General features: G+C 41.0%; 1 pseudogene; it reads right to left on the bottom strand.

The window, feature by feature from the left end:
- Positions 1–5,913: 5,913 nt before the first annotated feature.
- Positions 5,914–14,983, bottom strand: LOC136521342 (uncharacterized; annotated as a pseudogene).
- Positions 14,984–15,287: the final 304 nt, after the last annotated feature.

The raw sequence follows: 15,287 nt of genomic DNA, 5'->3' as shown, positions 1-15,287 counted from the left end.
AGCTCACTCAATCTACCAGTGTCGTCCTCATCCTCGTCCCCCTCATCAGACAACACAATCGGTGATTGAACGGTGCGACCAACTCGTGATCTGTGCTCATCTAACTTCTTTTCCTCATACCTTGGACGAGCCACCTCTGCGGCATGTTCCCCCTCGCTGCATCCAATCCCTTCATGTATAAAATGCAATCAGTTAGCAACGCAATTATATTACATTTAAAATCAGGCAACGAAAAAAAGGCTTTCAAGCACTCGCTGGCACATAATGCAACAACATGCTCGTTCAAGACCTGCATCTGTATTCTTGTCTCCTCCCTTGCCTCCTTCATTGCCCTCTCCTCCTCTAACATCAACCGTCTCTCCAATCCCCATTTGTCAAGCCCAACATCGATCGGGTTACAAATACCGCGCTGTCTAGCAAACTCACGCATCTTTTCTTTGTGATATTTAACAAATAGGTTGATGTAGTCAGGTCCATATCCCCTCTTCTGTGATATTACTTGCCTCCTCTTCAGTTCATCCAAGAACTTAGCTTGACCATCATAATATTCCCACCTGCATTTTCTAGTGCTCTGTTCAAACAAAAAATTATATCATATATGTCTTAGCAAAAGAAATAAAATATGATTTCATGTTTACCACAAAAATAACCAACCTCATCATAGTCAATCATATGGCCGCAATAATGGCCTATTCCAAGCTCTGAAGGGACTAGGCCATAGTTGGATTTAACACCACATTCGCACATGACATAAGGTGCTTTGTAAATTTCCCTTTCTTTCTTCTTTTCCTTAACCTTTCGCGGTTATTCCGGCCATTGGTTCTTAGGACCATACAACCACTCCTTGAAATGACACTTCGCCATTGAAAACACCTAAATAAGGTGACATTAGTACATGAACACATATAGCTCAACATTTCAACACATACACTTTGCACTTACTTCATGCTTGTTTGGACACATAAACTCCAACGTATTCTCAGGGTTTATCACAGCTCGATCTCCACAATGGCACAGAGGAGGTTCCTCGAGTCGTCTAACTGCGGCTAGGTGCTTCTCCTTAGCCGTCATTGGCGGAGGGTTAGGGGGGTGGAACCCACCGCTTGAAGTGCTCACGTGGATGTCTCCCTCTAAACCAATCGTCGAAAAGGAGGTACCTAGGTTCAAACTTATCTGCACTGTCGATCCACTGAAAGAAAAATCACCTCTCATGGTCCTACACAATGTGATTCCAACAAAATATTAGTAACATACTTACACAAATAAAGAAAAAAGATAGTGGAAACAATTTCTTATATTAAAACGACTGTATGTGTAGAAACACCGTGCCGCTGTGTCCGGATGTTTCGATTGAAAAACGTGGGCCAGAAAACCATAGTCACAGTTAGGGACAGGGAGGTTAGGAGGGATGGGAGCATCTTTGCTAGATGCGTCGGGGTATAATTCTCGAGGACGACCCCGTTTTCGCCAAAACTCGTCCCGATACATTTCTTGCATCTAACAAAACAGATGTAATTTAACAAACAAAAATCAAAACATCACAAATAAATGCTAATGAGAACCATAACTACAATACAACCAATTTTATTTTAAGAACTGAAAGCAATTAACATTAAACCCTGAACCTAGGGTTTCCCATTTGATGCACAACAATTAACCCATAACATAACTACATGCGCTGCGGTTACCTAGGTTTGCTAGTTTTTTCACGCCTTGGCATCATCCTACGGTTGTATAATACAAATATTGAGGGATAGAATGAAACCTTAAGTAATGACGATTCGTAGGTTGAAAAATCTGACTAATATATACCGAATCGATGCGAAAAAACTAGGAGGGAAGCGAGGATACCTTGCTCTCGAAGATCTACGGATCAAATCAAAGTTTGCAAGGTCCAATATGCCGATTCGTGAGGTAAAACGAGGTGGGGAGAGAAAAAACCCGAGAGGGAGGAGAAAAAAGAGGAAGAAGGCTCGGGCAGGAAGGTTGGGGCCGGGGTTAAAACACAAGCTCGGCGCCAGTCACCCTGGCGTCAAGCTCGACGCCAATATCTACGGCGCCGAGCTTGGCGCCAGGGTGACTGGCGCCGAGCTTCCTGCCATGTCACGCCACGTTGGCTTTGAGCCCAAGAGCTCAGCGCCAGGGACGCTGGCGCCGAGACGTGTTAGCTCGGCGCCAGCAGCGATGACGCCGAGCTAAGGGTCCAGCTTCTGAAATCTTTCCTCTGGGGGCATATTTGTGAATTTTTTCAAAAAAGGGCTAAAAAATAAAAAAAATCAGAAGTTGGTGCAGCTTAATCCTATTTCAAGGCAAATTTCTATCTGTTGACAATCTGTTTCTGGTGATCTACATGTAGGTGTGTTGCTTCCAACCTATTTCTCCAATTTCTAAGTACCTGGAAAGTTTGGAGCGAGAGAGTGCTGTAGTGCAAATGTTAAACGTGAAATGATCTACGAAATTAGGGAAAACATCTTGAACGTTAATACACAATTTCTTACAGGTTCAACAAGTCCGTGCAGAATAATGTTTCGATACCAGAAGGCCCAAACATGCACCCCGTTATCACCTCTATGATTATTGCACCCAAACTGTATATATCTGCCTTTGTCGAGACTGTGTGTTGGTATGTGTACTCTGGTGCACTTTCGTTTGTATTTGACAATTATTGTCCAATCATGGCCTAACTAGGCTCAAAAGATTCGTCTCGTAATTTACAATCAAATTGTGTAATTAGTTATTTTTTTATCTATATTTAATACTCCATGCATGTGTCCAAAGATTTGATGTGATGAAGAGAGAGTGAAAAAACTTGCAATCTAAACAAGGCCTAATAAGGTTTTAAGGACGCGGCTAGTAGAGTATTTTCTTCCCTTTTTATTTTTTCCCCAAGGGGAGAGAAAACGACGCAGTCATTAGACTGTCTCCGACATAGCGTGCAAACCGTGACCCAGACGCAAAATAGATCATTCACAGTGTTTTGCCTACCAAAAACAACGCTCCAATAGAAGACCAAACACCTCACCCATTTTGTATACGAGGTTTGCCGAAACGCAAATCTACGTCGTCGAGAGAGACCGACGCAAATCTCTGGCGTCGTAGTGGTGGGCCCGTAGGAGCGGGGCGCGGCCAGGCAGACCGCGGCGGGGAGCCGCTGCGGAGAGGAGCCGGCGCGGCGAGGTCCGCCTCGGCGCGCGGCTGCGGGTACCGCGGCGAGGTGGGGAGCGGGGCACAGACGTCGAAGAGCGGGGATCCGGGGTCCTCCTCGCCCGCAACCGCCGGATCCGGGAGGGAGGGGTGGGAGGGGTGCCACCGCCGGCCGGATCCGGGAGGGAAGGGCGTCGTGCTCAACGAGGGAGGGGAGAGAGGGATGGGGCGGCGCCGAGGTAGAGAGGGAGAGAGGGACGAGAATGGGTGGCACGGGGGAGAGAGAGTGAGGAGAGAGGGACGGGCTTTTGGGTAGGCTATTGAAGAATGTAAGTTTTGGGTGCGTGACCATTTTGCTGTGTGTGACCTAAACTATGGAATGGGTCTCCGATTTGGGTTTGTGCTATTGGAGATAGCCCTTGCTGCAACTTGCCTTGGCTCATTAGAGGCGTTTTGGTTTGATTTCACCTGCCCATGCCGCCGGGAGGGGAAGACCGGCGACGCATCACCCATTTACCCATGCTGGCAGCGACGCTCGCATCCGCCTCCGCCAAGGAGGCGGTCCGGAACCTAGCCCGTGCCATGTCCTAGCGACAACAGCTCCTCCTCCCGCCATGGCCTTGGCCTTCACCCCCTCCCCCTCGCCGCCACAGTCAGTCTCTGTGAGAGATCTGACGTGAGTTTGATGTGCGTTAAACAAATTACCAAAATAGGCGTTTAATGACTCCCTACGATTTATGAAATTAAATGTGTATAAAACTATAGAATGAAACTTTTTTTAAACGCCCACACACGTACGCATACTCACCCCTATAAACACACGTATGCAAACCTTACCCCTATGAGCACCTCCGAAGGACTGAGCCGGTAGATCTTAAGATTCATGAAGTCACCACAGGTGCCTCGCTGTCGACGGTGCATTGAGAGTGAATATTTCATCCCAGTTCCATTTTATTCTATATGACATGGCATCTTTGAAACAACGTCATGAACTATTCACTGAGATTGGTCTAATAATACATACTCTTTTAGTTCTAAAATAAGTGTCATTCTCACTTTTTAAGAAGTCAAACGCTTTAGTTTTGACAAGGATATACAAAAAATCATTAATATCTATGGTGCATAATAAATATATTATTAGATTGATTGTTGAATTTTTATTCGTAATAAACTTATCTGGAGATATAAATGTTGCTGATATTTTCTATAAATCTAGTCATGCTTAACACTTGCATGGAACTCAAAACGATATTTATTTTGGGACAGATGGAGCAGTAATACAACCAACTTGCTACCTCGTATGAACTTAAAAGAATATAATAATCTAACATGTTAGTATAGAAAAGTGTGTAAACGTAAATATGTTAAGGATGCAAGTACTACAAGTTTTGGGCTACCCTAGGACTTGTCCATTTGGCTCACCGTTAAGGATGCAAGTACAAGTTCTGGGTCATTGGACCAACCCAAACACTTGCTAAATAAAATAGAATGGCTTGACATACTTTATTAAGAGGAAAACGAACTAAGCTAGCTTAGCTACAAAACACCCTGACGCCTGCGTCCTTGCTCACCGTGGATGGACTGGGAAATTTTTGCTTGTTGTGAGACGATCCGGTCGTGCAGCCTTGTGCCTAAGCGCTGCACACATCCGGTTTCAGATAGTTTACTCCTTTCGTTTCAAAATAAATGCACACTCACAAAATGTGAGAAGCCTACTTACTCCTCGCAAGTGCACTGTGTGGCAACTCTGATCGAGCTCGAACTGTGTTCCAGCGATCTCGACGGCCGTGTGCCAATGCACGGCGTGTTCGCGAACATATATCTGGGTTAAGATCGCCGGGAACGGGGAGCTCTGTCGCGGCGTCCCGCAGCTCGGCTCGCCGCGGTGCCCGGCTGCTAGTGCTAGGGCACGCACCGTTCTCGTCTGCTTCTTCGGATAGTGTGTGCGCTGGAGCCTGTCCTAAGCGTCGCACTCTTGGCCATACTTATGTAGTAATGTTCACCATTTTCAGTGCTGGAGGACAACGACGAGACAGGCAAAGACGCAGCGCGGGGTGTTGTGGAGAGCAAAGAATTACCGGAGAGTATCATACGCCGAACTGACCAAAGCCACGAACGGCATTGCGTACACCAACCTGATCGGCGCGAAGTTCGGGTCCATTTACCTCCCTGAGGCCCTGATAACGAAGGACATGAGGATTGTTTTCGCTCTTTTGCTTTTTGCTCTTATCTTCCCTCTAAGATCACATGCACTAGCGCTAGCTGCTGGGTACAATTGCGTGAAAAGTGAACAACAAAAGGGCAAGAGGATCATTTGGATGCACCATAGCTCGGCTCAAATATGAGAAAACTCGGCCAAATCTGCATCTGGTAAGTGATTACTAAAGAAACATGGCCCAAATAGTGTGGTTAGTAACCTGAGTCCTCGTCTTAAGTCCATTCCACGCAGTATACAGGAATTGGAACATTACCACATCAGACAGAACCTACTGCTCATCTGTTCCCCATGAGGAACTTAATTGTTTCCAAATGTAACCAATTTTCTCACCGTCATGGTAATCATGTGATTCAATCCAGAGGCAGGAAAATTGTTGCATCCTTTCATGAATTGTGCCCTAAAAACATCTTAATTGGCAATGTGCTAAACGAAAGGCATAGTGGAAGCCCGTGGGATGAACATTGCAAATTCGATTCTTTGTGAACCTACTGTAGGTAACAGCATGGTGAACAGCATGATAAACAAAATCAACAAACACACAGAAATGAAAAAGTCACATCCAAGAGCTGCAGCCAACATCTCATCATCCGTTTATTTGCAGCACTGGCTGCTTCAAATTTACAACGACCATAGTGACATGGCATAACTTAGAGCAAGCAATGAGGAGAAAACAAGAATTACACAAACCTACAATTTACTATTGATCCTAGCAGGATAAGAATTGATCCTAGGTTCCTCTAACCATTTATGTGCCCTCACGCCTCCACCAGGTAACTCTTGAAATTTCTGCTCTATCAAGAGCTCATTCCACCTCAAGAACAAAAATTATCGAATACTGTACAAAACAATCAGAAATAGGAAAATCTTCTACGGTTCTATCTAGAATCTTTTGTAACAGATCTACATGGATTCTAAGCCTTGCCTTTCCTTTTAGCATCTAGAGCCTGCCAAACATGGAAATCAAACAAATGAAAACATGTAAACACATAATCCAGATAACAAGCTTTAAGATCAGAAATCGCCATATAAAGGGATACCTTTTTCTGGAAAGTTCTCATGACTAATACGATTAGATCACGTAACCTAAAAAGAGTCAGATAATCAGATATATGGATTTCCTTTTTATTTTATTTGCAAAAATGAAAACAAAATTGTGCCACAGAGAAGGCTGACTATGAAGTAAGGTGTCACAATTGGTACCTAACATCGTAATCCTCGTTGGGTGGCTCTGATATTCCCAGTGTGTTAAATGGAAGAGTTGCACCAGTAGTTACTAAAACAAATTGAGTTGTGCGTCCATTTGGAATTTTTGTCTGCAAAGACAAATTTTAATATAAGAGAATCGAATAAACATGTCAGATTAATCAAATAGTTACTGTAGATTTATAATTACTATGATGGCCAATGTCACATGGACATTAATACCTGTAGACTTTGTGAGTACTTCTCATCAATTATGACTTCACCAGTCTTTTTGAACTTAATCTGATAGTTAGGTCGTGTAAGCACCAATGTAGCCACTTCCCATTCCTCGGGAGAATAAGCCTGCAGCACAAAAGGTCTAAATCAGCCACAGCGCTTAGATATTGTTTAATTAATTTTTTTCCAGCATCAGTAGAAAATATGCATGATACAATCATAGTGCAATCAATAAATTGACTGTTCAGCTAGCAGCGCCAGATGGTTGCTAGGAGGACAGGGGTATAATAGGAGTTGCCCGGAATGAACTGAAAGTTCTAACTGAACTCCAAAAGAGAAGGTTGCCATGGTTGCTTCCCCAAACAAGATCATAACATCCAATACTTCTACCCAGCTATTTTCCTTCAACAATAGGGTGCACCGGTGCAGGACCAATTCTACATAAGGGAAAAGGAAACATCCAGACACCTATATTACATAAAATCAAACAATAAAATAAGCATACAACAATTGATGTCACATTTCTTTCATCTGTAAATAGATCTAATCGAGTGTCTTAAGTCCCAAAAACTGAGGCTATAGAATACATTATCTATGTCTTCAAGAACTAAATCAATAGTTCATGAAAGACAAATTGTAGTAGTAATCAGTAAACATGACTACTAAGATTACAATTGCATTAACAACTATATAACGCTTGTCACAATGATAAAGATTCTTGGAGAACATGCTTTCCAAGTAAACATCATGTCATCTTCATAGGTAGCACCGCAGCATCCATTGCTAGTTAGTACAAAAATATTGACAGGATAATGAACATTTTGGAAAAAGTCCTATTTTACTACCTTGGACAATCTAGTTTGGCCATTTAATCCCTGAATGAAATGTCAACTCAATTTACTCCCATCAAACTATTTCAGCCCAATCTACCCCCAATGAGATTTGTATTTTTTTTGTCCACATCAACAACAACAACAACAAAGCCTTTAAGTCCCAAACAAGTTGGGGTAGGCTAGAGTTGAAACCCAGCAGAAGCAATCAAGGTTCAGGCACGTGAATAGCTGTCTTCCAAGCACTCCTCTCTAAGGCTAAGTCTTTGGGTATATTCCATCCTTTCAAGTCTCCTTTTATTGCCTCTACCCAAGTCAACTTCGGTCTTCCTCTGCCTCTCTTCACGTTACTATCTTGGCTTAGGATTCCACTACGCACCGGTGCCTCTGTAGGTCTCCGTTGGACATGTCCAAACCATCTCAACCGGTGTTGGACAAGCTTTTCTTCAATTGGTGCTACCCCTAATCTATCACGTATATCCTCGTTCCGAACTCGATCCCTTCTTGTATGACCGCAAATCCAACGCAACATACGCATTTCCACGACACTTACCTGTTGAACATGTCGTCTTTTTTTGTCCACATAAGTACCAATTTTGAGGGGCTATAGAGCACATCATAACTTATTATAAAAAAATGAAATAAGAAATTTCATGATCATATTCATAGTTTGGGAGAATTTACTACAAAGTTAACCCTAGAGATACAAAATTGCATTAAAAACAATGATGAAAAACTAAAGTATTTAACACCCCACGAAATTTGAACTTAAAACTCAACTTGTATGCAGAGAAATACGAGAAAATCATTAGGGGGTAGATTGGAAAAGTTGAAATAGTTTGGGACAGCAAATTGAGCTGAAATTTTGTTCAGGGGGTCAAACAGATAACGTGGATTGTTCAGGGTATAAAATGGTCTTTTCCCAAACATTTTCACACATACCAGGACATAAACTTCAAATTCAGCCCTGCCATTAGAAATATATGCATCAATATGACTCTGCATCTCTGGATCTGCAGATGTAGAATGGAACTTCATCTGTTAGGTAAGGAAGCAAGTAGAAATACTATATGACAGCACACAGGTTTGTGCCTTTTTGTTCAAGTCATTAAAGCCATGCAAATAGACTCGAAAAATGGAATGATGTTTGAGAAATGGATGACATGTCCATTCAGGTAACTGTAACTCAATTTCTCAGAAAATTAGTTTAACCAGCAAACTTGTCATCACTCCAGTACCATAAATAGTTAAACAAAGTTTCAATATCAAATGAAAACGCATAGCAACTTGGAAATTTCTAAATGCAGTGATATTTTCATTTTTGAAGTAATAGCACATGACACTACATTGGGTCTTGGGACACATGTATGCAAGGGATGAAAAAAGCCACAACCACAAAGGCTGATTCCTTAATCTCAGTACATGGTTGTGCAAGATTAACTTATTTAATAATAACTGATTAAAGAAGATATAAGATATAAGATGCCCTTGTCAACTATGGAAGCCATTTTCTTAATAAGACAAGTTATGGAGCGGTATAGGGAGAAGGACCTACACATGGTTTTTATTGACTTGGAGAAGGCTTATGATAAAATACCAAAGAATGTTATGTGGTGGGCTTTGGACAAACATAAAGTCCCAACGAAGTACGTCGGGCTCATTAAGGACATGTACAACAATGTTGTGACTAGAGTTCGAACAAGTGATGGAGACACGGATGACTTCCCGATTAGGATAGGACTACATCAAGGGTCAGCTTTGAGCCCTTATTTGTTTGCCTTAATGATGGATGAGGTCACAAGGGACATACAAGGGGACATCCCTTGGTGTATGCTTTTCGCGGACGATGTAGTGCTAGTTGATGAAAGCCGGACAGGAGTGAATCAGAAACTGGAGTTATGACGGGAGACTTTGGAGTCCAAAGGTTTTAGACTCAGTAGAACTAAAATTGAGTATATGAGATGTGACTTCGGCACTACTACTCGGGAGGAGGAAGATATTAGTTTGGAAGGTCAAGTAGTGCCTAGGAAGGACACCTTTCGATATTTAGGATCAATGCTACAGAGAGACGGGGATATTGATGAAGATGTTAGCCATAGAATCAAAGCAGGGTGGATGAAGTGGCGGCGAGCATCTGGTGTCCTATGTGACAAAAGGGTACCACAGAAGCTAAAAGGCAAGTTTTATAGGACAGCGATTAGACCTGCTATGTCGTATGGTGCAGAATGTTGGCCTAAGAAAAGACGCATGTTTAACAGATAAGTGTCGCGGAAATGCGTATGTTGCGTTGGATTTGCGGTCATACAAGAAGGGATCGAGTTCGGAACGATGATATACGTGATAGATTAGAGGTAGCACCACCACCACCAACAACAACAAAGCCTTTAAGTCCCAAACAAGTTGGGGTAGGCAGATTAGGGGGTAGCACCAATTGAAGAAAAAAGTTTGTCCAACACCGGTTGAGATGGTTTGGACATGTCCAACGGAGACCTCTAGAGGCACCGGTGTGTAGTGGAATCCTAAGACAGGATAGTAACGTGAAGAGAGGCAGAGGAAGACCGAAGTTGACTTGGGTAGAGGCAATAAAAGGAGACTTGAAAGGATGGAATATACCCAAAGACTTAGTCTTAGATAGGAGTGCTTGGAAGACAGCTATTCACGTGCCTGAACCTTGATTGCTTCTGCTGGGTTTCAACTCTAGCCTACCCCAACTTGTTTGTGACTTAAAGGCTTTGTTGTTGTTGTTGTATAAGATGCCCTTTCAGTTTTAGCCAACATGATTATTCTGACTATTCACTATTTACCTAGTAAATGTCTAACTTTTTCAGGAAGCATTTTCTAGAGGAAACCCTTGCAATGTAGTATATCTTCAATTTTTTAAATCATGGCATGAGAATATATAGGGTCCAATAAGCAAATCCATAAAGAAAAGTATTACGATATTGTAATACATGAGATCAGCAATCCAAAAATGCAGCAACACAGCAGTGGAAACTCACCACAGGCTATCTTATTCCCATTGTTAGCAAATTCTGTCACCAAATCACCCTACATAAAAAGAGACTCGTTATACTAGAATAATAGCACTGTATGTGGACTTAAATTCATAGTTTCCCAGTATCAGATGCTCATGTATTGGTGGTTACAATATTGAACCAATGTAAAAGGTAAAAAGCTCAAGTACACTCCTCTCATCTACAGTTCTACACATTAAGCGTGACTACGAAAACCAGTAGCATAAATGCATGTCTTAAATTTCCAAATTCTAGCACATACTATTATAGACAACAAATGAGTTGAAAAACGTTGACTTGAGCATTGACATACACAGGAAAAAAACATATATAGGAGTGCAGCCTAAAGCCAAAGAAACAGCCTATATATTTTATAATTCTGAATAATAACCTGGCGGCCATTATCATCCATAGGCGTACAGTCTACAGCAAGAAGAGTGCCAATATCATCTGCAGTGACCACATAGTCATACATCGTGGCACCTAAATTTCAAAATATAAAGAAGTAGTCAGCAAAATTAAATTATATCTGAACAATAATATGCCACAGGATCTAGGATAAATTCCCCACTTTACCTTCGATGGACTGCCTGATACCATTTTCAAGATGGCGAACCCACTAGAACAGCAACATCAATGGGATGAAAGGTTTTATTTACAAGATTTAACACATATAGCAATTATAAAGAATCGTAACAAAAGGTCAGAAAACAATATACCTGGAAATTGCAAAGGGTAGTACCATTTGTAGGGAAACCGCATGCTGTTAATTGAAATCCTGGTCTCGGTTCACCAGCAATTTGAAACCCCTCAATACCAGGTAAAGCATCACCTATATTACAATTGCCAATAATATCAATAGATATGATCTGGAATCTCGTCTAATCACAAAATTAGATATTTATTTACCATCAGGTTGGTATAACTGCGAGTCACCATCTACTCTTCCTTCTTCAAAATAATTAGAGGGAGTAGTACCTCCAGTATCCCTGAAAGAATGAGGCAGACAAGAAACAGATGTCAAAATATTTTCATGCAGATCAGAGGTTAGACTGGATGTCTACAAACAATAATTAGATATTGTCATAATGGAAGATCTTGAATTACTGCTGAAAATTGGATCCGTGGTACATTTGCTCAATTTGTCGGTCACTTGGACCTTGAGCATACTGTTGAAGAGCATTCCTATTTGAATCCTGTAAACAAGAACCACTTAACCAATTATGTATGAAGTTAAAATGTTAGGAAAGTTAAGTATAGGGCCATGTTAGTAGTTACCATATTATATGATGGGGAAGGTTCATTTCTTGATAGGGTTACTTGCTGATGATTGGGATTATATATATTTCCAGGTTGAGTAATATCACCTAAATTGTCCTGGATCAGTATAAAGTTTATATGATACACAAGCTATACAACGGATTAACACACTTAAAAAATAGTTGTCAAATGAAAGTCATCTTGATGACTGAATTGATGATCAACCCTTGAACATGTCATCAATCTAGCAATCATAATTTGTGCAAAGTAAATTGATGACCAACAGTGGAGCTATATCAAGAAACTCATGTAAGCCCAAACAACCATATAAAGCATATCTGCCCAAATGGTAAATTCTTCAAGAGGGGGCACCGATATCTGTTCTTGTAAGTTGTAAGTGACCCACCCACCCAAAACTACACGGTCAGGAAAAACACACTTTAATAGAAAGGAGGAAATAATGCTTTATGCTTATTACAATACCGCACAAATTAAACCAAATTGAGACATCAGTTTCATTACATTTTTCGAGTCAACATCGGTTGAGCCACATTCAGTTTCAGTGGGTCAATGCTCAATACAGAATACAAAAAAGGGCATTCATAAGTACCCACATTTTAAAATCTAGAACAGCATGAATTTTTTTTCAAAGTCATCGTGTCAAACGTTAAACATGTCACAATCTTAAGGATTCAAAATTGCAAACACTTACATTTAAAGACCTGAGCTTCCAATGCATCTGTTGGTACAAGCGCTGAAAAGAAATAATTTCACCCTCATGTTAACACCGAGTAAAAGTAACATAAAGCAGCTAGTAAACAGGTTTGATTTTTAAAGACTAATCTAAGAATAAGCATACTATAGCAACCATACGAACTGAGCAAGTAACTAAGGGTTAGGAGAAATTAAAAAAAAGAATAACAGATAAACTAACAAAATGATGGCAGCTAGCCATGTAACAGAAGTACACAAAGCCATGTAGAAGTACTCATTGTAGCTATCCATACTAACTAACCTGTTGCACAGTGTCAGTAAATTCTGCTTGGTAAGTTTGTGCAACCATGCCAATAATGTTAGCAATGGACGAGTCCTAGGAAGCTCTATCACTCACTTGCCAAGGCTGAGGTTCGCTCTCACTTACTCGGCAGTCAGTTGGTACTCACTTGGGAGGGAGGGAGAGGAGAGAACACACCAGGTTTTGACCCTTTCCCTCTGCTCAAAACCTGGTGTGTTTTCTCCTCTCCCTCCCGAGTGACTACCAACTGACTGCCAAGTGAGTGAGAGTGAGCCTCAGCTCCTGGGAGTGACTGCTGAGTGAGTGAGAGAGCTTCCTAAGCCTCCTCCACTACTAACAAAAAGTCTATTAGAAAATACCATGCTAGTAGAGTAAGGTATAGCTTTTAGCTTTTGATACGTGAACCCATTACAAAGATACTACAGTAGTATTTGAGCAAAAGGGGAGTGTGCATACAATGAAAACTGAATTCAAATAAACTATGATTTCATCAGAAATACTGACACCGTTAAGAATGTCACAAAACTTTCGACTCTGTCAACCAGTAGTTACATCAACAAAATTTATTTCTTCCCAGTTCCACATGGTATCCAGCAATACTTAAACATAGCTAATGTATTCTAGCTTATAAACATAAACTGCATTTATTTATGATTACCACAGAAATAAACTCAGGCCACAATACAGTAAATGATCCAGAGTAAGGAACAGACAATTCAAAACACGATGATGCAGTAAGAATTACCTTTGTACCAGTTGTAATGGTGGAAGCATTTATTTGAGGTGGGTGAACATTGTATTCTGCTAGCATGCTAAGCAACGAAGAAGTAAAAAAGTATAGCTCTTCTTCCTCAACCTAGAAGAATTCCATAGTAAGTCCAGAAGTTCCCAGAAAGACAATCGAAAGCATGTAATCTATTTCATAAAAAACAGTTGACAACAACAAAACTGAGAACAGCCAAATGCAGAAAACTAGAGGTGATGCTTTACATAATTGTCACATTAAAGCGTGTGGTTGAGACAATATTTTACCCATGCCTCATCAATATGTAGGCCAAGGAGTCAAGACCCACATGTTATATTTAGTGCAAGGCATTTTTCTAATCGCAATATTTGGATCATGAACCAAAAAAAAAAAACATAATGAAATAACGTACAAGGTATAAAATAGGTAAATAGGACATTGCATATAGAGATTTTGAGCCTACATTCTTGAAATGTACAATAGCACCATACTTTTAGTTCATTTGCCAGTCTCATATTGTCCTCAAGATGGGCTTTCTTCTGGTTCAATTGTTTCAAAGCACCAGATATAGCTTCTTCCTGCTTCTCATCAACAGCCTAGCAAATAGCAAATATTTAAATATTTAAATTAATAAATAGTTCTACAAATGGAACAGAAAGCAAAGTGATATGTATGATTATAGAGACCATCCTCAAGTCTGTGAGCCTCCTCTCCAAAATATGTTTTTCACTCAGCAATCTCAGCTCCTATCACAATAAAGTAACCATGGTTATAAATTAGGCATAGTGGTAGAAGAAAAGAAACAAATGTTAGGGATTTACCCTTTTTACCCTCCTACCTTGAGAGATGCCTCAGCAGTTTTCTTGCGAAGCAACAAGATCTCGTCCTCTTGTGATTGTGATCTAAAGTAAAGTTCCTGCAAAACGGAAACATCAGAGGGTCAAAGGACTTGGCACAGATTGAAAGAAACATCTAATTGCAACTTTTCCAAATTCTGAACAGTTTACCTTGGTCTCAGGATCCATGATACGAGTATTGGGATCTTCCACAACTAAGTCTTTGTGCAAGGATGCACCCTGGAGTTGATGCCTGCCGATGCAAGATATAGCGTCACTTCACAAAGAAGTCGACAAAATGAAAGAAAGTGTCTGCAGCAGGTGCTTTTGTTCAAGAATTAAAGACCTGACTAGAGTGTCGGAGTTTGGAGCAAAGGATTTGGGTCCACCATTTTGTAAACCATAGTCCCCAGCAGACACTGCACCAGTCCTGGAAACTTGATTCCCGCCATTATGGTCCGCATTAATGAGATCAACCGGGTGCATCAAATGGATCCCTCATATCCTTCCTCTGTAATTTTTCTGTAGAAATATGGAGTTAACAGCCTGGTAAAATGCAGGACGAAAAACATAATATACACACCCCCAATATATATACACATGAAAATTAATTCAGCCACTCGCAATCCCAAGATGACAAACACAATTTATCTAGGTAATCCCTAAGGATCCCAACAGAAACAAGTCATACTATAGTTACCACTCAATTTCATCTTAAGTTTTGTTTGGGAATCAACTGAAGAAACGAACCAGTCAACCAAACCCCACCGCAGGGAACAGGTCAAGAAAGGTGAATGGCCCTGTCT

Source organism: Miscanthus floridulus, chromosome 18, assembly GCF_019320115.1.
Source record: "Miscanthus floridulus cultivar M001 chromosome 18, ASM1932011v1, whole genome shotgun sequence".
NCBI lineage: Eukaryota > Viridiplantae > Streptophyta > Magnoliopsida > Poales > Poaceae > Miscanthus > Miscanthus floridulus.
Note: the sequence above shows the minus strand (reverse complement) of the source record. Positions and strands in the feature narration are given on the sequence as shown.